Genomic DNA, 26,408 nt, shown 5'->3' with positions numbered 1-26,408 from the left:
AGAGTCACAAGAAAATATTAGCTCCTAATATGATTTCCTGAACAGCCCTTGTCATCAACAGTCTCCCCTGCCTCCCATTAAGGGGCCTATATGACTTAGACAAGACCCCCAGAGGGCTTCATAAAACCCACTCTTTTGGTACTGACCTCTGACCCTAGTCTGGGAACCCCAAAGCACTCCACATATGGACCCTAACATAGGCATATGCCTCAGGTCCTATCTCTCTGTCTGTACTCTGCCTTGACCTTCCCATGTGGCCCCTTGAAGCATGCCTCGTATTTCCTCCAGGACCTGTGAGTAATAAACTCAATTTCTCTGTAGTGTGTTGTTGAATTGCAGCTCACCATCTGGCACTCTGTGTTCCACATAACAAATGTTAATTTAACAAAGTCATAACAGACACATAAGACAAGCCCACAGATAGTATCATACTCAACAGTGAAAAGCTGAAAGTTTTTCTTCTATGATCAGAAACAAGACAAGGATGCCTACTCTCACTATTTCTATTCAACGTAGTCCTGGAAGTCCTAGCCAGAGCAATTAGGCAATAAATAAATAAATAATAGGCATCCAAATCAGAAAGGAAGAAGTAAAGTAGTCTCTGTTTGCAGATGACATCATATTATATGTAGAAAACCTTAAAGACTCCACCAAAAAACTGTTAGAACTAATAAATGAATTCAGCATGTTTGCAGGATATGAAATTGATATACAAAAATCAGTCAACTGTAGTGACTCTACACTAACAGTCAACTGTCAGAAAGAGAAACTAAGAAAACAATCTCATATACAATAGCATCAAAAAAGAATAAAATACTTAAGAATAGGGAATTCCCTGGTGGTCCAATGATTAGAACTCTGCACTTCCACTGCTGGGGGCCTGAGTTTGATCCCTGGTCAAGGAACTAAGATCCCACAAGCCACACGGCATGGCCAAAAAAATGAAATAAAATAAAATACTTAGGACTAAATTAAACCAAGGAGGGGAAAGATCTGTATGCTGAAAACTATAAAACACTGATGAGAGCAATTGAAAAGATAAAAAATAAATGGAAAGACATTCCATATTCATGGATTGGAAGAATTAATATTGTTAAAATGTCCATAGTATCCAAAGTGACCCACAGAGTCAATGCAATCCCTGTCAATTTCCAATGGCATTTTTTACAGAAATAGAAAAAAAAAAGTACTACAATTTGTATGGAAACACAAAAGACCCTCAATAGCCAAGCAATCTTAAGAAAGAAGAACAAAGCTGGAGGTATCACACTTCCAACTTTAAACTCTATTACAAAGCTACAGTATTCTAAGTAGTTTGGTATTGGCATAAAAACAAACACATAGGGCTTCCCTGGTGGCGCAGTGGTTGAGAGTCCGCCTGCTGATGCAGGGGACACGGGTTCGTGCCCCGGTCCGGGAGGATCCCATGTGCCGCGGAGCGACTGGGCCCATGAGCCATGACCGCTGAGCCTGTGCGTCCGGAGCCTGTGCTGCGCAATGGGAGAGGCCACAACAGTGAGAGGCCTGAGTACCACAAACAAACAAACAAACAAACACATAGGTCAATGGAACATAATAGAGAGCCCAGAAATAATCCTGTGCATATATGTCAACTGGTTTTTGACAAAAGAGCCAAGAATATACAATGGGGAAAGGATAGTCTCTTCAATAAATGGTCTTGGAAAAAACTGAATATTCACACGCAAAATAATGAAACTGGGCCTTTATCTTACACCATACACAAAAATCAACTCAAAATGAATTAAAGATTTGGTGTAATACCTGAAACCATAAAACTCCTAGAAGAAAACATAGGGGTACTTTTATTGACATCAGACTTGGCAGTGACTTTTTGGATTTGACACCAAAAGCAAAGGCGACAAATACAAAAGTAAACAAAATGGACTGCATCAAACTAAAAAGCTACTGCACAGCAAAGGAAGCCATCAGCAAAAAGAAAGGGCAACTTTTAGAATGGGAGGAAATATTTGCAAACCACAGATCTGATAGGGGGTTAATGTCCAAAATACTGGCATGCCTCGTTTTATTGGGCTTCACTTTATTATGCTTCAATTACTGTGATTCACAGATACGGCATTTTTTACAAATTGAAGGTTTGTGGCAACATTATTGTCAGATAATGGTTAACATTTTTTAGCAATGAAGTACTCTTTAATTAAGGTTGTCTTTAACATTGTCTTGTTAGGCATACTGCTCTTGTACACTTAATAGACTACAGTATAGTGTAAACATAACTTTTACATACACCAAAAAATTTGTGTGACTCACTTTACTGTGATATTCACTTTATTGCAATGATCTGGAACCAAACCTGAAATGTCTCCAAGATATGCATGTATACAAGGAACTCATGCAACTCAATAGCAAAAACCAAATAATCCAATTTTAAAATGGGCAAAGGGCCTGAATAGGCATTTTTTCAAATAAGACAAAGGGCCAACAGGTACATAAAAAGGTGCTAGACATCACTAATCACTTGGAAATGCAAATAAAAGACACCATGAGATACCACCTCACGCCTGTTAGGACATCTATTACCAAAAAGACAAGAGATAACAAATGTTGGTAAGGATATGGAGAAAAGGAAACATATGAGCACCCTTGTTAGGAATATATTAACTTGTACAGCCTCTATGAAAAGCAGTAGGGAGTTTCCTCAAGAAATTAAAAACAGAACTACCATATGATCCAGCACTTCTGGGTACATATCCAAAGAAAATGAAACTTATCTCAAAGAGATATCTTCACTCCCATGTTCATTGCAGCATTCTTCACAATAGCCAAAGCATGGAAACAACCCAGTGTCCATAGGCAGATGAATGGATATAGAGAATGTGGTGCATATATTCACAATGGAATATTACTCAGCCTTTAAAAAGCAGGAAATTCTGCCATTTGTGATAACATGGATGAACATGGAGGGCACTGTGCTAAGTGAAATAAACCAGACAGGGAAACACAAATACTGCATGGTATCACTTATATGTAGAATCTAAAAGAAAAAAGTTGAACTCATAGAAAGAAGGAATAGAATGGTGGTAGCAGGGGCTATGGGTGGTGGGTGAAGTTGTATCTAGAGAGAAGCTGGTGAAAGGGTATAGACTTTCAGTTACCTGAATACGGTCCTAGGATCTAATGCATAACATTGCGACTACAGTTGAAAATACTGTATCGCATAATTGAAATTTGTTAAGAGAGTAGAACATAAGCATTCTCACCAAAAAAAACAAAAACAAAAAAGGGTAAATATCTGAGGTGACTCTTGTTAACTCAGTGGTGGGAATCTTTTCACAATGTATACACATGTCAAATCATCACATTGTACAATTTTATCTGTCAATTATACCTCAATAAAATTGAGAGAAAAAATAGAAAATAACAAGTGTTGACTGAAGGGAAGTAACAGATTCAAAAATTCCAAATAACTTATCCAAGGTCCCGAAGTTCACAGATGGAGACAGAGCTGGGAACACAAGCTTGTCTCAGGCCAAACCCCAAACTTTGGGTCACCCCTGCCACAAGGCAGAGGCATTAAGCCTTAGAGTATAATAAACGGGACATGAGAAAAGAACACAAAGCCACAGATAGTAAGACCTCACGCAACTGCTAGGAGGAGTAGATGAGGACTTGGTAAAAGACCGCTGTAGGGACACTGCAGGTGTATGTCAACCACCCCTCCATTCTGCCCAGCAAGATTCCAGTCCGACAACTTAATGGGAATCTGTTTAAATTGCTGCCCTTCCCAGGAGTATCTGCATTTTAAGTAAAAGACATAGAATTTCAGGCACCCAGTCCGTTGGAAGATAATTTGGGACTCAGGGCTCAGATCACAGGAGGAAGCCCTATTCTACTCTTCCTACCCAGAAATACGGCCAAACTCAGCACTACCGTCCTCCTTGAGCTTCTCCTCCAGGTTTCCCTGAGGGAAGAAAGGAATTCTTTGCTCCTGTATCTGGGGAACAATGGCAGACTAGCACTGGTTTCAGGGCTAACTAATGCCTCTTAATAAGCCCCTCGCTGGGGGAGGCCTGGGCCTACATCTGCTCTGAGATCTGCTTCCACAAGCCCACTCAGGGAGTGTCATTTAAAATCTGTCCATCTCCAAAGACAGCATCTCATCACACGACAGCCAAGCCTGGGGAAGCAGGATGTTACAGACAGAAGTGTCCTTTCTAATGACGCATGCAGGACAGCAGAAGAGCTTGCCGGGGAAGAGGTCACGGAAGGGAACAGTGAATAACACAGCTGCCTGGAGAGCACAGGCTTGGAGACCATGTTGCTCTGAGAAATATCCTCTGATGGGCGTTTAAGAGGAGCTGCAGATGACAACTTAATTGCGTTGACTCAGACCTTGTTTCCCAGGGGTTTATTCTGCAATTTGTTCAAACTTTTGTTATAAGTCATTCAGCACTCAGGAAGCACTATCGATCCTGGCTAATCTGATCTATAAGGAGCCATTTAAACAGACAGGTTGCCATGGTAACATTTCTATTTTATTTATAGTAACAAGTTCAAGGTATGGGATGTGAGAGGCAGCGCATCTCACTGCTGTGATTTTCGAGCTGTGTTCTGAGGAGGGGTAGTTTAGGGAAAGACGTTAAACGCTGTGAGATCCGGTGGGAGCTCTGGTTCCCACCTCCATTACACCCAGAGCAGCCTCACTTTGATGTCTTTTACATTTTAGGATTGCACAGTCTAAAAAAATTGAAAAGAAAACCAGAGAACTGTTGTAAAGAGCACTGGATCTGGATTTAGAAGGCTAGGTCCTTGTCCCCTTGCACCGCCAACAGGCAGACCCAGTGGCCATGGTGTTTCCTGCCCCTAATAGCCATCCCTGTTGCCCTCATGCTTTTGGCCAGAGCTTCCACCCTCCTAAGAGCACCCTTACCTTCGGGGGTTGGTCACAGAGATGTTCCTGGGTCTCACCCTTGTGCTCCCCTTCCTCCCGCACCTCTCTCACTCCCCAGAGGTGGCAGGTGGGCAGCCGGTCCTTCTTCAAGTCTGGCAGAGCCTCTCTCATGCCGTATTCTCCTCCTTCCTGTGGTGGCCTTCACCTCCTCCTTTCCCAGGACCAAAATGGCAGATAGGATGCAGAGAGAGAAACAACAAAGGGAAGAACCCAAACTATTAGCCCTACAACACACATAGGCCTGAGGGTGCATGTATCAAATTGGAGTCTAGGTACAGAGGGCTGTGATGACAGCCTCGGCTCTTCTATCAGCCTTAGCTGCTGAGGCTTTCTTCTCTCCACTCCCACCCCTCTGTCTTCTCCTCTTCCTCTTCTCCTTTGCTATCAAGGACACCCTATTTACCTGCATGAACAGTTGAAAGGAAGCAAATTTTATAACAGCTCACCCTGCAGTCTCAAGATTCTCCTTCATAAACAGAGATGGCAGGGTCTGTGCAGAAACAAGTGAATTTGACCTTGTTGGTGTTGGGCTGTGCACGTGTGTCCTACCACTGGGGGAGAACAAGAGATAGGGTTGGGGCAGAAACCAGGCCCAGAGGCAAACAAAGCATGGTGACTCTGAAGAGCCTAGAACAGAGGTTAACGGCTGGGCCCGTGTGCCGTGGCCGCTGAGCCTGCGCATCCGGAGCCTGTGCTCCGCAACGGGAGAGGCCACAGCAGTGAGAGGCCTGCGTATGGAAAAAAAAAAAAAAAAAGCCTGAAGAACAGAGGTTAAGAATGGTGCACAGGCCTCTGCCTAAGCCTGCATGAGAGCAACAGGGTAAGGGACCCTGACTTGTGGTGTTCACCAATTTCTGTGGTGTAAATATCCTGCCATGATCAATTTCAAGTTACCAATGTGATGGCATCAAATGTGATGTGATGGAGTTGGGAAGAAATGTGCAGATAGCACATCATTATATAGTATTTCTATCACATAGATAGAGTAGATAGAAATAACTCCAGGGGCAGAGACAACAGTAAAAATAGTAAAACAATTAGGAAGCAGTGTTTTCTATATTCATTATCTTTGTTTTAATATAAGTTATTTAAGTGTAAGTTTATATAACTTAATTTCTAAAAACAGCAAGATTCCTAAAAATTTAACAGTTGTCTCTGATGAGCTGGTGTGAGCCTGCTCCAGCATAGCACGGCACCCACCCTACCCCTATTGCCTACTCCCGTTCAAGGGTGAAATTTGTGAGGAAAACTCTCTATCTCAATGATTTTTTAAAATTTGTAATACAAAGCTACAGGTTCTTTCCAAATCTAAAGAGGTAGTCTATTAATTTCTGACCCACTATGTATCTTCCTGAGTTTTGCCTGCTTTTTGGCCTAAGCATCTCAGTTAGGTCTCTTTTCATATTACCTTAGACCTGGGCAACAGACCCCTGCCCTAGAGCCTACACTTTGGAAGGCCCTGCTCAGCCCTCCTTCATCTTTGCCTCTGCTCACTGGATGAGGAGTTCAGGGGGCTAAGGGGATGTGCCCACAAGGACCTCATGCCTCCCCTTCTAGCCCATAGCCCAGGTGCGCAGGATCCCAGAATTCCCTGTCCCATGGGCCATGAGCCTGCTTCCAGAACTCTGTGGGCCCCTTCCCTGGATTTATACTCCTAAGGGTAAACTCCACTGCGACTCATGTAAATACACATAGGCCTGAGTGATGACCAAGGAGAGGCTCTTTATGGCAGGGGCTGTGGATGGAGGTTGGATGTTCAGGCTAGGATGTCCTCAGCTACGTGTGCAATGTTCCTCGCAGTACTAGCTGGATCTGGGGATGGCACGAGAAGGGGGTCTCTATTTGCACTCTAGCTCAGGGTCCCCACAGGCAAGCATGGGCTCCTTCCTTGAGCCCACAGCTCCACAGAACCCGTCTTTCTTTCCTTGCCCCTCTCATGACTACAAGGGCATGCTCCACAAATATCAGGGAAGGAGACTCAGCCAAAAGCTAAACTTGATCATTTCTTTGGTATGAGAGTCTGTCTCAACGTTAGCAGAGCTAACACGATTGTCCTTGAAGAAGAGATGATGACAAGTCTTACCAATGCTATGACAAGCTGTCGTAACCAGGTCTGCAATACTCATGAACCCGAAAAACTTCCCTAAAGGCCCGAGGTCCTCTAGCAGAGTGAGAAATCTAAATACCTATTCACTTCAAACAGCATTTGCTGAGTACTTATTATGGGCAAGGCACTTTTATCGCTGGCTTTATGCCTAATCATGCGAGGAAGACATTAGGCTCTGCTGTCAGGGAATATATCATCTAATATAGTGGAGAAGGTAGGGGCTGATGAGACTTTCATGTAAAAAAACTATAATAGCAGGTAAAATATTTTCAGTATGATAAAAGTTTAAAAAGTACATGAGAAATTGCCAAAAACCAAGATGTCCGTCCATGGATGAATGGATAAACAAACCATGATGTGTCCATAAAATATCACATTATTCAGCAATAAAAAAAAATGAGTTATCAAGTCATCAAAAAACATGGAAGAGGGCTTCCCTGGTGGCGCAGTGGTTGAGAGTCCGCCTGCCGATGCAGGGGACGCGGGTTCGTGCCCCGGTCCAGGAAGATCTCACATGCCGCGGAGCGGCTGGGCCCGTGAGCCATGGCCGCTGAGCCTGCGCGTCCGGAGCCTGTGCTCCGTGACGGGAGAGGCCGCAACAGTGAGAGGCCCGCGTACCGCAAAAAAAAAACATGGAAGAAACTTGAATTGCTAAGTGCAAGAAGCCAATCTAAAAAGGCTTTATACTGTGTGATTCCAACTATAGGACATTCTGGACAAGGAAAAATTATAGAGACAATAAAAAAGATCAGTGGTTGCCAGTGTTTCAGGGGAAGGGGGATGAATAGGTGTAACACGGGGAATTTCTAGAGCTGTGAAATTATTCTGTACCATACTGTATATGGTGGATGCATGACATTATGCATTTGCCAAAACCCATCACAAAGAGTGAAACTTTATGTGAACTATGGACTTTAGTTAGTAATAATGTATCAATATTTGTTCATTAATTGTAACAAATGTACCACAGTAATGCAAGATGTTAATAATAGGGGAAACAGAAAATAACAAGCATTGGTTAGGAGGTGGAGAAATTAGAGCACTGTGCAATGCTGATAGGAATGTAAATTGTGTAGTCACTGTGGAAAACAGTATGGCTGTTCCTTGAAAAATTCAACATAGAATTATCATATTATCCAACAATCCTAATTCTGGGTATATGACTAAAAGAACTGCAAACAGAGACTTGAACAGATATTTGTACACCCAGGTTCACTGCAGCATTATTCACAATAGCCAAGAGGCGGAAACAATCCAAATGTCCACCAATGTATACACGGATAAACAAAAATGTTATATCTACATATAGTGGAATATTCTTCGGCCTTTAAAAGGGATGATATTCCGACACATGCTACAACACGTATGAACCTTGAGGACATTATGCTAAGTAAAATAAGCCACACACAAAAGAACAAATGTTGTTTGATTCCACTTACATGTTATCTAGAATAGGCAAATTCACAGCAACAGAAAGTAGAATAGAGGTTACCAGGAGCTTAGGGAAGGGGGAATGGGAAGTTACTGTTTAATGGGTACAGAATTTCAGTTTGAGAAGATGAAAAAGCTCTGAAGATGGATGGTGGTGATGGATAGACAACAATGTGAATGTACTCAAATGCTACAGAAATCTACACTTAAAAAATTATTAAAATGGTAAATTTTATGTTATGTATATTTTACACAATAAATAATGATAATAGGGGAAATATGCAGGGGGAGGTGAATATATGGGAACTCTTTGTATTATCTGCTTAATTTTCTGTAAACCTAAAACTGTTCTAAAAAGTAATTAATCTTTTAAGTATATGAGAGTACACTTAAAATTAATGTGTTGTGGGCTTCCTTGGCGGCGCAGTGGTTGAGAGTCCGCCTGCCGATGCAGGGGACACGGGTTTGTGCCCCGGTCCGGGAAGATCCCACATGCCGCGGAGCGGCTGGGCCCATGAGCCATGGCCGCCAAGCCTGTGCGCCCGGAGCCTGTGCTCCACAATGGGAGAGGCCCACGTACCACAAAAAAAAAATTAATGTGTTGTATGTCAGTTATATCTCAGTTTTTTTTTAAGCGCATGAGAGATTAAAGCAAGGAGAGATCCCATCCAGTTAAGGGTACAGGCCAGGAAAGACTTCATGGAGCAGACAGTTTTTGAGACAAGTCTTAAAAGATGCTAGGATTTCAACAAAGGAAGAGGCAAGAGAGGGAAACCATTACAGAGAGAAGCAACAATATGAGCAAATGTAGAGCAAAAATAAAGGATAGACGATTGGGATGGATGACCAGACTGACTGCAGTCTATAAGGATGCAGGTGAACAATGACAAAAATATTTAGAAACGTAAGTACATTCATTTATTAAACAATAATTATTAAAAATTTGCTATGTGCCAGACAGTTACAGGTGAGAGTGGAACAGTGAAAGTCCTTGTCTGCATGCAGTTCATATTCTAGTGGACTATACTATAGAGGTTTTGAATATCAGGTCAGTGTTTGTACTTAATTCATCAGTCAATGGGGAGCCACAGAAGGGTTTTGAGCAGAAAAACTAATATATATTCTTTTCTGGGCAGTTTCCATAGTAATCTAAAAGCAGTGGGGTTAGAGATTATTTATTTTACTGTAATTTAACCTCATGAAGTATACTGATCCCTCAAGACTGTGACCTACTCCAAGGAAATCTCATCCTTAATCTCATTAAGCAGGTTATGAAAGTCCAAAGTCATTATACATGGAATTCTCAACTGCTGGTGAGGGGCAAGGTGTTTCTCCACTCCTCAGGAAGCTGAGGGAGAATTTCAGATGGATTGAATTTAAAACTATGTATGCCTTTAGGGATTCTGAGACATCTCTTGAGAAGAGCATGACACCCATAACACACACACTCTATAAAACAGGATTTGGTCAGAAAAACAGGAACCATTCAAGGTATTTCAAGGAAGGGATTTAATTTAAGGAACTGGAGGCTCAAAAAACTGTTGTGAAGGCTGAAGAAGCAAAGTCAGGGAAAGATGTCATTAGCTTCCAAGAAATCTGGAATTACAGGAATTTCAGAAAACTACCACTGATGATCTCAGCTTACTACAACACCAAAGGAGACAATTTGCAGGAAGACACCCAGAAGTTACTGCAGAATCTCACATCTGGCATCTATCAGTGCCTGTATCTTTACCTGCTGCTACTACAGAAGCAATAACGATTTCATTGCACAAACTCTTATTGGCACAAAATAAAGCAGAAGTCTGATACCCAGAGATTCTGAAGAATATAGTTCTCAGGCTTCCGGACTCTGCAATATAGGAGGACATACAGATGGAACTAGGACTGAATTCTGGTTTCCAAAAAATACCCCCTGTTGTGGATTGACCTGTGTCCTCCAAAACGATATGTTCAAGTCTTAACCCTGGAACTTGATTTTATTTGGAAGTAGGGGTTTATAGACGTAATCAAGTTTAAATGAGGTCATACTGAATTAGGGTGGATCGTAATCCAGTGATAAATGTTCTCATAAGAAGAAGGAAATTCACACACAGAGACAGAGGACAATGCCAAGTGAAGATGGAGACAGAGATTGGAGTGACGTATCTACACACCAAGGAATGTCAAGGACTGCCACCAACCACCAAAAGAATCAAGGAAGAATCCTCCCACAGAGCTTTCAAAGGGAACGTGACCCTGTTGACACCTTGGTTTCAGACTTCTAGCCTCCAGAACTGTGAAACAATAAATTTCTGCTATTTTAAACTATCAGTTTGTGGAAATTTGTTACAGCAGTCCTAGGAAACTAATGTACTACCCGCCTCCCACCCCGCCACCCACATAAACGCACACATTATATACAGCCCAGCGCCCTAGTGAGCTGCTATTACAGATAGGAGTGTGTTTGGGAGCAGAGGTTGGGAGATGAACAACTACTACTGTGTTGGGTGGGGTGCCCCTACACTTAGAGGACAGGTATCATTGAAGGAAGCAGGAAGATAACAACCACGCCCCAAAGCCATAGCCCAAACAGGAGAGAAGTACCTAAAAGATGATCCTGGTTTCACCAGATAAGGACAGTTGGTTACTTCCTTACCCCTGATTATTGTTGAAGGAGCTATGTATCTTTGGCACAAATTGGCACACAAAGTATTTTTCATTGATTTACTTGGTGTATAGCTATACTGATTTTAAAGCAGCTAGAAAATCTATTTCTAAAATTGGAGGGCTATCTTGTAAAAGCATATCTAGTTACCAAGTTCATGATGTTCTTGGACCAGTGGTTCAGGGCGGAAGAAGAGCCTGCCTCTATTTTTCCATCTTTCCCTCAAGCCATAGATCCATGAGTCCTTCTGGCCAACTCCTCACACAACTCCTACCCAGGACATTTCAGCTTATTATTGGCTTCAAGGCTCATCCTCTTCTTAGGCAAATTTCCCAGAATTAAATGAAAAATCCTGGGAGTGGGCAGGTTGCAAGAATGAAGAGAGAAGGCCTATTTGGCTGTGTCACATGGGTGGAGGTAAGAAATAAGATGATGCCACAAACCTACAAATACTGTGAGATTTTTAAACTGTAGTTCTTAAGAAACTCATTTTTTTGGACTGGTATCAAAGAGACTATTTTCTCTGCATTTTCCTGGGTAGTATTTCTCCAACAGAGTAAATCTCAGAAATTACAAAATACAGATAAGTAGCAACTACAGTACTATGTCTTGGGAAGTCTAAACTCAGCACCTGCTTTTATTTGGCTATCAGGGAAGGTGACTAAGAAATAGAATTGAATTTTGTATATTTGGCCTAGTCTGAAAGCAGACCCACCTAGAGGTAGGAGAATGAAGCTACTGACCCCTGGGGTAACTTTCCAGGAGACTGTGATGTGTGTTGGATAATACTAGTGGCTTCTTCTTTGTCTTTAGCAACCTAGAAGCTAATTGGTTTGCTAGGACCACCTCCTAAGTCACATGGTTAATCATGTTCAGAGGTGTTCCATGGGCAGAAAATCTTACTGCCTTTTCCAATTACATAAAGCTTCATGTCAAAAAAAACTGTCAGAGGTGGGGCTTTTAGTGGCAGAATTTTCCTACTAAAACCTGGCAAGGCCAAACACATGCTTGTTTTGCCATTCTGACCTGTTTCTGGAGGGCTGGCAAGGAAAAAGCAGCCCAGCAATGAGTTCCATGACACTGACGTGTTCTGCCCTAAGCTACATGCTCAGATACTATATCTCCAGGGCCCATCTCTGAATGACATTTATCCAGGTTTTTAAGTCTTGAGTCTCCTCTTTGACACCAGCCCAGGAAAACGTAGAGGCAATAACCAGGCGGTTGACTGCACATTTGCAGGTTTTGCCCAAAGGTGATTTCTTTTCCTTCATCAGAATTCATTATCATCAAGACGGTAGGTTATCTCATTAATAACTATGACAGTGACCAGCCCTCCTCATTTATCAACTTATTGCTCATCCAGAAATGTCAAGTGATCTAATCTGACACTGTATGCAAGTGTCTCCTATCTCAGTCCCCTTCTGGACAAGCTAGGAAACAACCTTTGCCTCTGCATAAAACTAAATAATCATTAAAGAGTCTACACAAGACTATGGAATCATAGGGCTCAAAGAAATCCCAAGATGTTAGTCAATTTATTCTTTCTGTGTTTAGACAGAAGTGCATGCAAGCCATTTAAGACAGTAGTCATATCTCGCCCATACCTCAAACTATGGAGAACACGTTACCAAAAAATAAATAAATATATATATATATATATATATATAAAAGAAAGGGGCCTCATACTATATTAAGTACTTTACATGCATTATAGCTACTCTTGAGGTATTAATTTTATTACCAGTTCATAAAAGTGTAAATAAAGGTTGAGAAAAATTAAATAACTCATCCAAATCAATGGCAGAGATGAGATTTAAATACAGGCACCATTACTATCCCAGAGGGTCCTTGTGACTAAAAAAATTGTATTCTTACTGTTGTGGTTGTTCTTTTCACATGAATCCAAAGGGGAAGGGAAAAATTTTTTTCCTTTATCCCCTAGGTTTAGTGCCTGGGGCCCTGCAAATTAGATTGACAAAAGGCAGGAGAAAGGTTTATTATTATGTATGCATATGGAGAACTTCATAGAGAAGTGAAAACCCAAAAAAACAGATGGGCCTGGGAGTTGATATACCTTTTTAACAAAGAATGATAAATGGTGCAGTCATGACAAGACAAAGGAAAAACGGGTTTGGGCTGGAGTGGCAAATTGTTAGAAAGTGCCTAGGAAATATATGGGAGAAACTGGAAGAGAAAGGTTATTTTAGTAATGTTTGTTTGCAGACCAATTTCAGTGCCAAATTTCTGCCTTCTTCCTGGCTATAAAACTACTCTGGGAGAGGGGATTTATGGCAGTCCCCATTTCTCAGGAATTTCTGGTTTTAGTCAGATAAGGGAAGATCTAAGAATGTTTCTTTCTGCATCTGTTGATTCTCATTTGCCTCCAGCTCAAAATAATCATGCCAGAGTGGCATATTTGGGGGAGGAATATTCTGATCCCCTTCAAATCCATGCCATCTTTCTTTGAATACAACTTAGCAAATATTTTGAATGTCTACAAGATGCACATTCTTTTCTCATTTTTTAAATCAACTGGATACTACAACCCTTTGGTGCTTCCCAACCCCCCTATGAGGAAGTTCTTCATAAAGTTTAATTTTCATGCTTCCCATTGCAATACAAGCCCACTCTCCATTATTGTGTCTTGAGGGAAAGCAGAACAGATGCTTCTTTTTTTTTTTTTTTTAACATGGTTGAATATTGTTGACTTTGTGTGTGTGTGTATGTGTGTGTGTGTGAGAGAGACAGAGAGAGAGGTGAGAGAGACAGAGAGAGAGAGAGAGAGATTTCTAACTACAGAGAGGAATGATTTTTCTATCAGTAATTAGGAAAGGACCTGCCCTTTGGCAGATAATCTCCAGCTTCTTTACATATTCAGACTGTTGCACTTGCATTGTTAACTGTCACAGTCAAAATGGAAGATTTAGTGTGACATATATACCATTACTACCACCCTAGTAATCCTCTTCTGAGATTTATAAAGTGCCAACAACACTCTTGACTTATGAATAAACAGTTTCTACTCCTCATGGTCTGCAACCACGGCCCAACTGATCAAGTGAAAAAACTTAATGCAGCATCCAAGCACTGAGTAATGAAGACTTAAAGGAGCCTCAGAGAAACCATTTGTCTCTGAAAAAAATCTTCCAGGAATCAGCAAAATTAACTTTATCAGAAGCAGCAGCAAGCCTGGCCTTGAGGGCAGATACATTATTTTAAAACAGGATGAATTTCTGAAGTCTTTAAAGTTAGAGACATTTAGGCCAATAGGCACACGAAAAGATCCTCAACATCACTAATTATTAGAGAAATGCAAATCAAAACTACAGTGAGGTACCACCTCACACGGGTCAGAATGGCCATCATTAAAAACTCCACAAATAACAAATGCTGGGGGGACTTCCCTGGTGATGCAGTGGTTAAGAATCCACCTGCCAGTGCAGGGGATGTGGGTTCAGTCCCTGGTCTGGGAAGATGCCACATGCCACAGAGCAACTAAGCCCATGTGCCACAACTACTGAGCCTGCGCTCTACAGCCCGCGAGCCACAACTACTGAGCCCGTGAGCCACAACTACTGAAGCCCACGTGCCTAGAGCCCATGCTCTGCAACAAGAGAAGCCACTGCAATGAGAAGCCCGCGCACTGCAACAAAGAGTAGCGCCTGCTCATCACAACTAGAGAAAGCCTGCATGCAGCAATGAAGACCCAATGAAGCCAAAAATAAATAAATAATAAATTAATTAATTTTAAAAAAACAAAAAACAAATGCTGGAGAGGGTGTGGAGAAAAGGGAACCTTCCTATGCTGTTGGTGGGAATGTAAATTGGTGCGGCCATTATGGAAAACAGTATGGAGTTTCCTCAGAAAACTAAAAATAGAATTACCATATGATCCAGCAATCCCACTCCTGGGCATATATCCAGACGAAGCCATAATTCAAAAAGATACATGCACCCCTATGTTCATAGCAGTACTATTCACAATAGCCAAGACAGGGAAGCAACCTAACTGTCCATCAACAGATGAATGGATAAAGAAGATGTGGTGAATATATACAATGGAATACTACTCAGCCATAAAAAAGAATGAAATAATGCCATTTGCAGAAACATGCATGCAACTAGAGATGATCATACTAAGTGAAGTAAGTCAGAAAGAGAAAGACAAATACGATGTGATATCACTTATATGTGGAATCTAAAATATGACACAAATGAACCTATCTATGAAACAGAAACAGACTCACAGACATAGAGAACAGACTGGTGGTTGCCAGGGGAGGTGCGGGGGATGGAGTAGGAGGTTCGGGTTAGCAGATGCAAGCTGTCATATAGAGAATGGATAAACAACAAGGTCCTACTGTATAGCACAGGGAACTATATTCAATATCGATGATAAATCATAATGGAAAAGAATATTAAAAACAATGTATATACATGTATACTGAATCACTTTGCTGTGCAGAAGTTAACACACATTGTGAATCGACTATACTTCAATTTTTAAGAAGTTGACTAAAGTTAGAGATATTTAAAAAGGGGAAAAATTGGGGCTTCCCTGGTGGCACAGTGGTTGAGAGTCTGCCTGCCGATGCAGGGGACACGGGTTCGTGCCCCAGTTGGGGAGGATCCCACATGCCGCGGAGCGGCTGGGCCTGTGAGCCATGGCCACTGAGCCTGTGCGTCCGGAGCCTGTGCTCCGCAACGGGAGAGGCCACAGCAGTGAGAGGCCTGCATACTGCAAAAAAAAAAAAAAAAAGGGGGGGGGGAATTGTCTTTAATAACTGATTTTTTAATTGTTTAAATTGCTTAATTACCTATTTCTATAGAAGCCTCTTGGAAGGCTGGCTAAATAAACATTATGATTTCTAACAGCTCTGCACCATTTGCAGTAGCTATTCCCTAGATACCATTACCAGTTCCATTTCTCCTTCACAGTGCTAGCATATCATGGAGGAGCTAAGAACGCATTCATTTCAAACACCCAAATGTAAGCCAGGATGGGGTTTTTCGGGTGTCAGGGCACTAAAGTAGACCCTTTGGAACACATGGAAGCAGAACCACAGCTATTCTCTAAGCCAGGAGACCAGTGCTATAGGTCAATATTTACCTTCAGGGAACCAGATGAACTAAATTGTGTTCAGCCAGGTTTTAACTTTTTCAATCCCATCACAATGAGGACTCTGACCATTGCATACTATGATATTGTTCTCAAACTGAGTTAACATCAGCATTACCTGAAAAACTACTAACGCATCCCAAGTTGTTAGCCTAGGAGTTTGCTTTTTTTTTTTTTTTTTTTGACGTTCCTCCAGTAATTCTGATGATCATCCAGGTTTAGGAACCATTGGTCAGTGGTGCTCTACACCTGGACTTCCCTAAACAGAATTGAGACCTGGGCGAAGGAAGGCATGGGTGCAAGCGAGGTTGTCTCAAGGACTTGGGAAGAACTAGAAAACAAAGAAGAATGAGAGAAATGGGCAGGTGGAGGGAAGAGAGGGCTGAAAAGAAAGGGTAGAAAGCCAACCTTGGCCCAGGTCTCAACCCAGCTTAGGAACTGCTCAGCCTAGGAGCAGGCTTGGTGATTGGGGGATGACTCCACCCACATGGATTCATGGCTTATGGCCCAGTGCGGTGGGGGAAAGCATACACCCTGCAGTCACACGGCCTGGCTGTGAACCCAGCTCTGCCACTTGTAAGCTGTGGGACCTTGTGCAAATTACATAACCTCTCTAGGTCTCAGTTTCCTCATTTCTAGAAGGGGGATAATATAGTAGCTACCATAGGAACGTTGAAAGGATTAAAAGAGCTTTAAGTGCTTAGCACAGCGCCTGGTTGCTAGTACACAGAAGCTACTGTTATCTCTCCCCATTGTGACCAAGGCACCCAGCTGTTAATATTAAGGCCAGATATATGTGTATATAAACTACATTTAAAGACTAACATTGTGTTGATGGTCACATCCATGGCCTGGACCTCAAGAACACCTCCCACTAACTGGGCCACCCAGTCACCAATATACAAAGGAGGTAGATCAAAGTTTGAAAATTGCAGTGGTCTAGAGGAGCTTAGCACAATTTCTCAGTAAACTCTTTGGAAAGTATATCACATATAGTGAAGGAGACCAGTAATATAAGTTGAGGGAGATCTAAAGCTGCTTATCATCGACAGATCACTGTTCTATCATCTAGCAGGACAGCTTGAATGAGTCAGATCACTGGACATTGCCCTTCTCAGAGCTGCACTTCCCTCATCCATAACATAGGCTTCATAATACCTTCTGCAGAGGACAGTGAGGGTTAAATAAAACTGTGACAGCAGACAGTAAAACTGTGAGAAGTACGTGGTCATTGTAACAGTTTCCTCACAATATTATTTTACCCACACAGCCATTCAGAGATTCCTGAAACATGAATTTACCGTTACCAATAAGTAGGCTGCATATCTCCAGCACTTAGTAACCAATGCCAGAAAGTAACCAGGAAAGCTTTGTTTTACTTATTTTTGTGTTTGAGGATTTTGTGTTTTGTTTTTTAGGGAGAGAAGGAGGGAGGGAGGGAGGGAGGGAGGGAGGGAAGGAGGGAAGGAGGGAGAGAGAGGAGAGATGAACTACTTATTGACAGACAATAGGCTTTTCCTGAGAAAGTGATCATGACAAGGGAGTCAGCAAGGCAAATGCCCAGACTTCTTTTCTGCCTCATTCCTCTGGGTCTTAGTCCCCTGGTAGGAGCTTAGGCCTTGGGCCAACCTGAGCTACAAGCCAGGCTCACTCAGGACTATTTATAGTGCTGGGCTGTTGGGCAGATCTCTTCCGAAGTGGATATTTCCAGCTCTTTCTAATTCACAACAGCTCTTGACAGCTCTGGGTCATAACAGTGTATGTTTAAGTGCTTTTACATATCAATATCTTGGGTCTCACCGGATGCATAGATTAAAACAATATTAATCATCCTGGTTTACTCCGTGGAGTGAAATAATCAGTACTAGCCATGCACTGTTCTCCTTTGTATTGTAGGAGAAAGGACTAGCACCTGTTGTCACTGATTTAGTCTCTTCTATGCCTTGGGAAGATAAAACCCAACTGAAACAATGGCTTCAGCTGTACTTGTTTTAAGCATGTTTATTCCTCTTCCCTCTAATAAGGATTCTGCGATTACAATGTGTCCTCTCTCGAATTTAGATGTCCTCGCTATGAATTATGGATACACCATCCACTGTGAGGCCCACCAGTCACTGATATTGAACAGTAGTGATGAAATACTACAACCAGCTTAAGTTGTTCTCCAGAGGTTCGGACTACTGATAAAAAGCTCCCACTGCCAAAGCCAGCTCATGGGAAGGAATGCGTCTTTATTTGGTGAAAAAGTTTGAGTAGCCTTGGATTATCATCAAAATTGAAGAAGGAATTGGAGATAGAAAGCAAATGGGATCAAGAATGGGAGGACTTTAAATCCTATTTCTTGGGGTTTATTTTGCACTGGAATGATTTGGGGGGAGGTGGGTGTAGAATGGCAGTTGTCCTTACTTTTTTCCCGGCAAGCCACGTAATATAAAAATATGCATTAATATTAACTTTGGTGGGTAACTAGTCATCCAATTGACAGCAAAATGAATTTCTTAATAGTAACAAAATGTTATATATAAAAACCACCTTTCAAAAGAGTGGCATACAATCTCATGGGGCTTTAAACTCTTTCTTCTTATAGTATAAGATGTTGCCACTATATTGGGCTACATGACATACTTGCTATTTTGTCTGGTTTTTCTAGAACTTCTGTGTAAACTTGAAACCCAGAACCTGAGAGTAGAGGTCAGCTGAGTCATGGAGCCGTTACATTTCCTTCATTTTTTTCCTCATTTTTTTTCCTTTTCTAATTATAAAACTAATATATGTTCAATGCATAAAATTTGGAAAACATAAAAAGAAAAAAACTACCCATTATTCCATTCCCAGAGGTAACTGTTGTTCACATCTTTCTAGTCTTTTTTCTTTGCACATACGTACATATATGTGCATATTTTTTACAAAACTGATGACATACTACAAATTTATTTTATACATTACTTTTGTCACTTAGCAAGTTATTATAAACATTCTTCTGATATGGTAAATTTGACCTTTAATGGCTGTATAGTATCCTAGCACACGGATGTACCATGACTTAATAAATCCACTATATTTTTGTATTAGGTTGTTTCACTTTTGTAAAAATTCTACAGGGAGCATTTTTTTTTCATATATATCTTGCTATAACACTGCTGATTTCTTTAGGATGGAGGCCATAGGCATACCTTTTTTTTTTTTTTTTTTTGCCGTACGCAGACCTCTCACTGCTGTGGCCTCTCCCGTTGCGGAGCACAGGCTCCAGACGCGCAGGCTCAGCAGCCATGGCTCACGGGCCCAGCCGCTCCGTGGCATGTGGGATCTTCCCGGAACGGGGCACGAACCCGTGTCCCCTGCATCGGCAGGCGGACTCTCAACCACTGCGCGACCAGGGAAGCCCCATAGGCATACTTTTAAAGCTTTTAGTCATAGTATCAAAATTACCTCCAGAAATGATGCAGCTGTTAACTGTCTCCAGATTAGGTATGGAAGAGCCTGTTTTGCCAACACCCTCACCATCACTGGATATTATCATTTTTAAATGATAATTTGCTGATGTGATACCAAAAAGAAAAAATGTTAATACTGTTTCATTGCTCTTACTTCCATTTTTTGATTCTTAAACACATGCATATACTTGTATATACAATTAATATTTTTTCTCTTGTGACTTGTCCATCTAGGCTATTTTGCCATTTTTATACTGAACTATTTATATCTTTCCCACACATTTGTAAGAGCTCTTCTTTTTAAATAAAATCAACGTTTTGTCTAGCATTTGCTTTATAAACGTTTCCTGATTTTCTGTTTTGTTAATTATGTTTTACGACACCAAAATTTTCTAACTTTTGTGTATTTAAATCTATTATTCTTGCCTGTCCTTTCTTTTCTACCTTACATAGTCCTTCCCCTTCTCTACCCCAAGGTTATGTAATATTTATCCAGTTTTATTTTTCTTATAGTTTCATTTCTATGATTCATTTTTGTTATCAGTTAAGCATTTATTTTGGAACTAACACAATAATGTAAATCAACTATACTTTGATAAAAAAATTTTTTTTTTTTTTTTTTGCGGTACACAGGCCTCTCACCGTTGTGGCCTCTCCCGTTGTGGAGCACAGGCTCCGGACGCGCAGGCTCAGCGGCCATGGCTCACGGGCCCAGCCGCTCCGCGGCATGTGGGATCTTCCCGGACCGGGGCACAAACCCGTGTCCCCTGCATCGGCAGGCGGACTCTCAACCACTGTGCCACCAGGGAAGCCCAAAAAATCTTTTTAAGAATTTACTTTAGGGTAAATAATGAGTTAGGGAAGGTAACTTGATTGTTTCCCAGGTGATTAGACAGTTGCTGAAAAGTCATCTATGACATTGGCTACCTTTTCCTCTCTAACTTGAAATGGAAAGCTTTGTTACATACTAATTTTTAAATATATATGTAAGACCTATTTATAGGCTTTCAAAGCTTTTCTATCTTTTTCTTTTTGTTTATTTATATACCAGTTAAAATGCTTGAACTATTTGACTTTATAAATGTGTTTTGACATTTGGTGGCGATAGATACCCCATTATTCTTATTTTAACACGTGTTATTATTGTTCTCATTGTTTATTCTCCCAGATAAACTGGAGACTCATTCTTAAGTTAAAAAATAATGTTTGTGACATATACATACTACCAAATGTAAACTAGATAGCTAGGGGGAAGTAGCGCATAGCACAGGGAGATCAGCTCGCTGCTTTGTGTCCCCCTAGAGGGGTGGGATAGGGAGGGTGGGAGGGAGATGCAAGAGGGAGGGGATATGGGGATATATGTATACGTATAGCTGATTCACTTTGTTATAAAGCAGAAACTAACACACCATTGTAAAGCAATTATACTCCAATAAAGATGTTAAAAAAATAATAACAATGTTTGGAAGTTTATTGGAGTTGTGTAATTAATTTTGGGAGAATTGATATCTCTACAATAGTGAGAATTATCATCCAGAAACAGTTCCCCCATTTGTCTAGCTGCTTTTATTTTATTTTATTTTATTTTTTATTGAAGTATAGTTGATTTACAATGTTGTGTTAGTTTCGGGTATACAGCAAAGTGATTAAGATATACAGATACATATATTCTTTTTCAGATTCTTTTCCCATATAGGTTATTACAGAATATTGAGTATAGTTCCCAGTGCTATACAGTAGGTCCTTGTTGGTTATCTATTTTATATATTGTCTAGCTGCTTTTAAAGTTTCACACTTTTCTTTATATAAGTACTGTGACCTTTAATAAGGATTTACCCCCTCATTATTTTATATTTTGGATGGCTATTTTTAACGTAAAAAAAAAGAAACAAAACAAAAAAATCCTACTGATTTTACTGTATTCTCTCATTAATTCTGAAGAGTTTGTCACTGATATTCTTGGATTTTTCCAGGTGTTCCTTTTATAATCCATAAATAATAATAATTTTATCTCTTCTTCCCCAATATTTGACCCCACTTAATTTTTATGTCTAATTGCTTTTTATCATTTCCAGAATGATGTTGAACAGAAATGGTTAGCATTCTCATGAATTTTTTTACTTTAATAAGATTTTTTTTACTTTAATAATAGCTAATATTCTGTAAAGCCTTATATGTAAGGCACTGTTCTAAGCAATTTACATGTTAACCCATTGAATCCAACCAATGGTCCAAAGGTAAGTACTTTTATTCCCATTTCACAGGGAAAGAAACTGATATACTGAGTAACTTGCCAAAGGGCATACTACAAGTAACTAGCAGAACCAAGATTTGAATCCAGGCATTATGATGAGTGGGGTGGTGATAACATACAATGTCATCAATTAATAGACCTTCTCGGGGACTTCCCTGGTGGTGCAGTGGTTAAGAACCCACCTGCCAATGCAGAGGACACAGGTTCAATCCCTGGTCCAGGAAGATCCCACATGCCGTGGAGCAACTAAGCCTGTGTGCCACAACTACTGAGCCTGCGCTCTAGAGCCTGGGAGCCACAACTACTGAGCAGGTGTGCTACAACTACTGAAGCGTGCACACCTAGAGCCCATGCTCCGCAACAAGAGAAGCCACCGCAAATGAGAAACCCGAGCACCACAACGAAGAGTAGCCCCTGCTCACCGCAACTAGAGAAAGCCTGTGCCCAGCAACAAAGACCCAACGCAGCCAAAAACAACAAAATTTAATAGACTCTCTCATCATGCACTGGGATAGGATACAGGTTGAAGGGGCTCAGCATTATCTCTAGCATCTCATACTGTCAATGCTAGCCTAAACAGGAAAGCCACCACTGGACCTCCTAGTACCAGTGGGGATGATGAGATTCCAGAAGAACAGAGGCCAGGCAGTAGAACTTAGCCATCAGATGAAATGGTGGGTCATAATTATCATTATGGAGACAAGGTCACAATGGCACCTGGGGCTGCCATGGTGTTCCTGAGGACAAGATAGATGGCCAGACAACAACTGTATTGCTTGTCAGCTATCCCAGTGGAAAATTATAATCATTCATTCAGTTTCCAGACCTGAGCCAATTCTCAGGAGATCCAGAACCAATCAGTTGAAGGAGTGGCTGGGTCCTCTTGTGGAGAACTCGGCAATGCCACAGCTAGTGTCCACAGGAGTGATTCTACCAGTCCTTTCCAAAGCAACAGAGCCATTCACCTGAGTAATTGTACACCAGAGAAAGAAGAATATCCATGACTTTTCAAGAGCTACAGGGTACAGGATATGGATTGACACTAACACTTAGGCACTCAGAATACCATCAGGGCCCCCATGTTATAGATGGGGCATTCAAGGCCAGGTGATAAGTGCGGTCTGGGGTCAAGCCTACCTTATAGTTCCAGTGTGTTGGCAGACCTTCCCTGTGGTCATTTCCCTGTTCTTGAGTGCATAAGCTAGATGAATATTCGCTGGTAGACTCTCATACTGGTGGCCTGACCTGTGGAATGAGAGCCCTCTGCTAGTTATTAAGCTGTTGTCTCTCAACTTCAACCCCACCCCCCTTCCTATGTCCTCCTCTGTGAAGCTGGGACTGGGCCTCTGCAAACCACCTTTCTGCTTTGCCAGTCAGCTCTACATTCAGCTCTGCCGGTAGGGGATACTAGCAGGATAAGGAGACTTGTGCTTCCTATTTGCTTCATGTTCCTGTCAGCAACACCTTAGTCTCATTCCTCACCCTGGCGTTGGCAGTTTGTTGCAGTCACAGCCATTGAATCCAGTTTGCAGTTTTTCCAACACGTGCAGGAAGAGTCTCATAGTGGCCCTCAGAAACCCCAGTGGCCCTCAAAACCAGCTTGGCCAGGGCTTCCTCAGAGTTCTTGACATAGGCCATGGGCCCCTCCTTTCAACTCAGAGCCATCAGCACAAGATGAGAAGTGGCCCCTTTCAAAGATCTGAGTTTCAGCTCCTAGTCCAAGCTTCTAAGTGACAAATTCCAACTTCTTTCCGTTCCCCCAGCCATAAGAATGGTAGCTGCTATCTGCAGTTTCTGGGATACCTTAGTGTTCTCTCTTTGCCTTTCTAATTTTTCAATAACAACTTAATAATCCTTTATGTTAAATTCTCTTTGTTAAAATAACTTGTGTAGAATTTGTCTCCTGACTAGATACCGACTGATACATTGCAGGAAAAGCAGGTGAAAACCTTGAAATTGCCCCCGTCTACCACTGACAAGAAAATCAGAAGCAGTGTTCCATGACAGGCAGAATGGCAGAGATTAGGGCCACCCTCCAAGACCCTCAAAGACTTCAGGAGGCTAGGATGGTAGGCATCATATTCCCATTTAGTTCACCAGTCTGTCCCCTAGAAAAAGCCAATTGGATCATGTTGCTGGTGGTAGATTACCATAAACTTAACCAAGCACTAATACCAACCACAGCTGCTGTTTCAGATGCAGTATCCTTATTTACTACAACAGATCAACATGGCCTCTGGCACTTGGTATAAGGCTGTTGAATTGGAAAATGTGTTCTTTTCAACCCCCATGAGAAAGGAGGATCAAAGCAGTTGCTGTCACTTGGAACAGACAGAAATATACATTCACCGCCATATCCTCAGGGCTATGTTAACCTCCCTGCTCTATGTCACAACAGAATTTAACAGGATCTTGATCGTCTGAGTATTCTGTTCAAGGTCTGGGTGTTTCACTGTACCGATGACATCATTTGATCATGCCTGGGGAGCAGGAAGTGCTAAGTACTCTGGATGCAAGAGTCAGGCACACATGTATTAGAGAGATGACAAGAACCTCACAAACAGTCAAGGGCTTTGCCTTGATCAGTAAAGTTTTCAGGGGCCCAGCAGTAGTGGGCTGGGACCTTCCAGGTCACTTCAAGGAGAAGCAAATTAGTGTACTTTGTACCTCTACCACTAAGAAAGTGGCACACTACTCGGTAGAATTTTTCAAATTTTGAAGATTGCATCCATCACACTTGAATGCTCCTCCAATCCATTTATTACTGAGTCAGAAGGCTGTCAGTTTTGAGTGGGTGTTATGGGCTGCCTTGTGTCCCCCTGAACTGGTATACTGAAGCCCTAACTTCCAGTACCTCAGAATGCAACTATATTTGGAGATAGGGCCTTTAAAGAGGTGATTGAGTTAGAGTGAGATGACTAGGGTGGGTCCTGACTGATACCCTTATAAGAAGAGGAAATTTGGACATACAAAGACACACCAGGGGCACACACACAGGGGCAAGTCTATGTGAGAACACAGCAAGGAGGCAGCCATCGGCAATCCTAGGAGAGAGACCTGAGAAGAAACCAAACCTGCCGACACCTTGATCTAGACCTGTTGTCTCCAGAACTGTGAGATAATAAATTTCTATTGTTTAAGCCACACAGTCTGTGGTATTTGGTTATAGCAGCCCAAGCAAATGTATACAGTGGGCCTGGAGCAAGACAGAACTCTGCAGCTGGCCCAGGTGTGGTACAAGCAATCCTAGTGCTTAGGCTCTATGACCAGAGGATCCTATGGTGCTCAAGTCTGTAGGGTCTTTGACAACCCTCAACAGCAGAATCACAATCACCTCCCCTTGAGGTCTGGAGCTAGCCCATGGTATCTGCAGCAGAAGGCTCTTCACTGTGCAGAAAGCAGCTCCTCAATGCTTCTGGGCCCATGGGATGGCTGAGCACCTGAGCATAGGACATCAAGGGACCGTGCAACCAGCACCGCCTTTTGTGAGTCAGATATTATCAGACCCACCAGGTCACAAGGGTTGCACAGAAGAAATCTATCATAACCTGGGACCTAGACCTCTCTCAAAGATAAAACTCTGGGTTACTCCATCAGGCAAGCCACCTAAACCTGCAGAAATGCTGGCCAAGGAGGAGGAGCCTCTACAAAGAGTGGAAGAGAAAGGAGATGGTGGATGAACATCTTAGGACAAACTGCAGCAGCAGACAGTGAGAACTTGGCCCACCAGTCTCCCTGTTGTAGGTTCTTTTGCTCTTTCTTTGTGACTTTGAAGAATCAATGACCGGGTAGAGTAACCTAACACAGGGCAGAGGGGTTGTGAGTAGTGCAAAGTCTGGACTGTAGTAGATGCTGTCAGTGGCCTGCCCGGACTCCCTCATCCTTAGTACTTCTGAGCACATCAGCTGTCTACCCGTCAGCACCTAGACTTATTTGCCTAGGGGTTTTCTCTGGCCTACAGAACAACTCTCCTCCTATGCACAGCACCCAGATGTACCAGGGAAATGACACCATGCCCTCAGGAGCCACTTTTAACTAATAACTGATACGAATGTGAGCATAAATATTCAGCTCCTTCATCTCTTTAGGTGGGCTGTGACTCCAGTCACCCACAGTGCTGACTTGCATGATAAGAACCTTTATTTACTGCCCTCTCTTCCTGTGTCACTAACTCCCCTACCACACTTTCCTGTGATCACTTCCAAAGTAAATAATTTGCTTTATTGTCTCAATGTCTGCTTCTAGAGGACCCCAAACTACAATAAGACAATGCACCTATCAAAATATAGACAACCTCTAATCAACAGCATATTCCTCATTCCTTCTCATTGTTGTCCGGGATTGCTTTCTATTATGCATGCAGAAAAATGAGGTAGTGGGCTGGGGAAGTAATGGGAAAAAGTAATTTGGTCACTTAACGGGTCAACACCTGGAAGGTCAGGCAACTACCCTATTTTCTGGTGGGTACAATCCCTGGGTCTCTGTC

This window comes from Monodon monoceros, unplaced genomic scaffold (genome assembly GCF_005190385.1).
Source record: "Monodon monoceros isolate NGI ecotype Baffin Bay Population unplaced genomic scaffold, NGI_Narwhal_1 Super_Scaffold_12, whole genome shotgun sequence".
NCBI lineage: Eukaryota > Metazoa > Chordata > Mammalia > Artiodactyla > Monodontidae > Monodon > Monodon monoceros.
The sequence above is the reverse complement of the archived record's forward strand: the minus strand, read 5'-3'. Positions refer to the sequence as shown.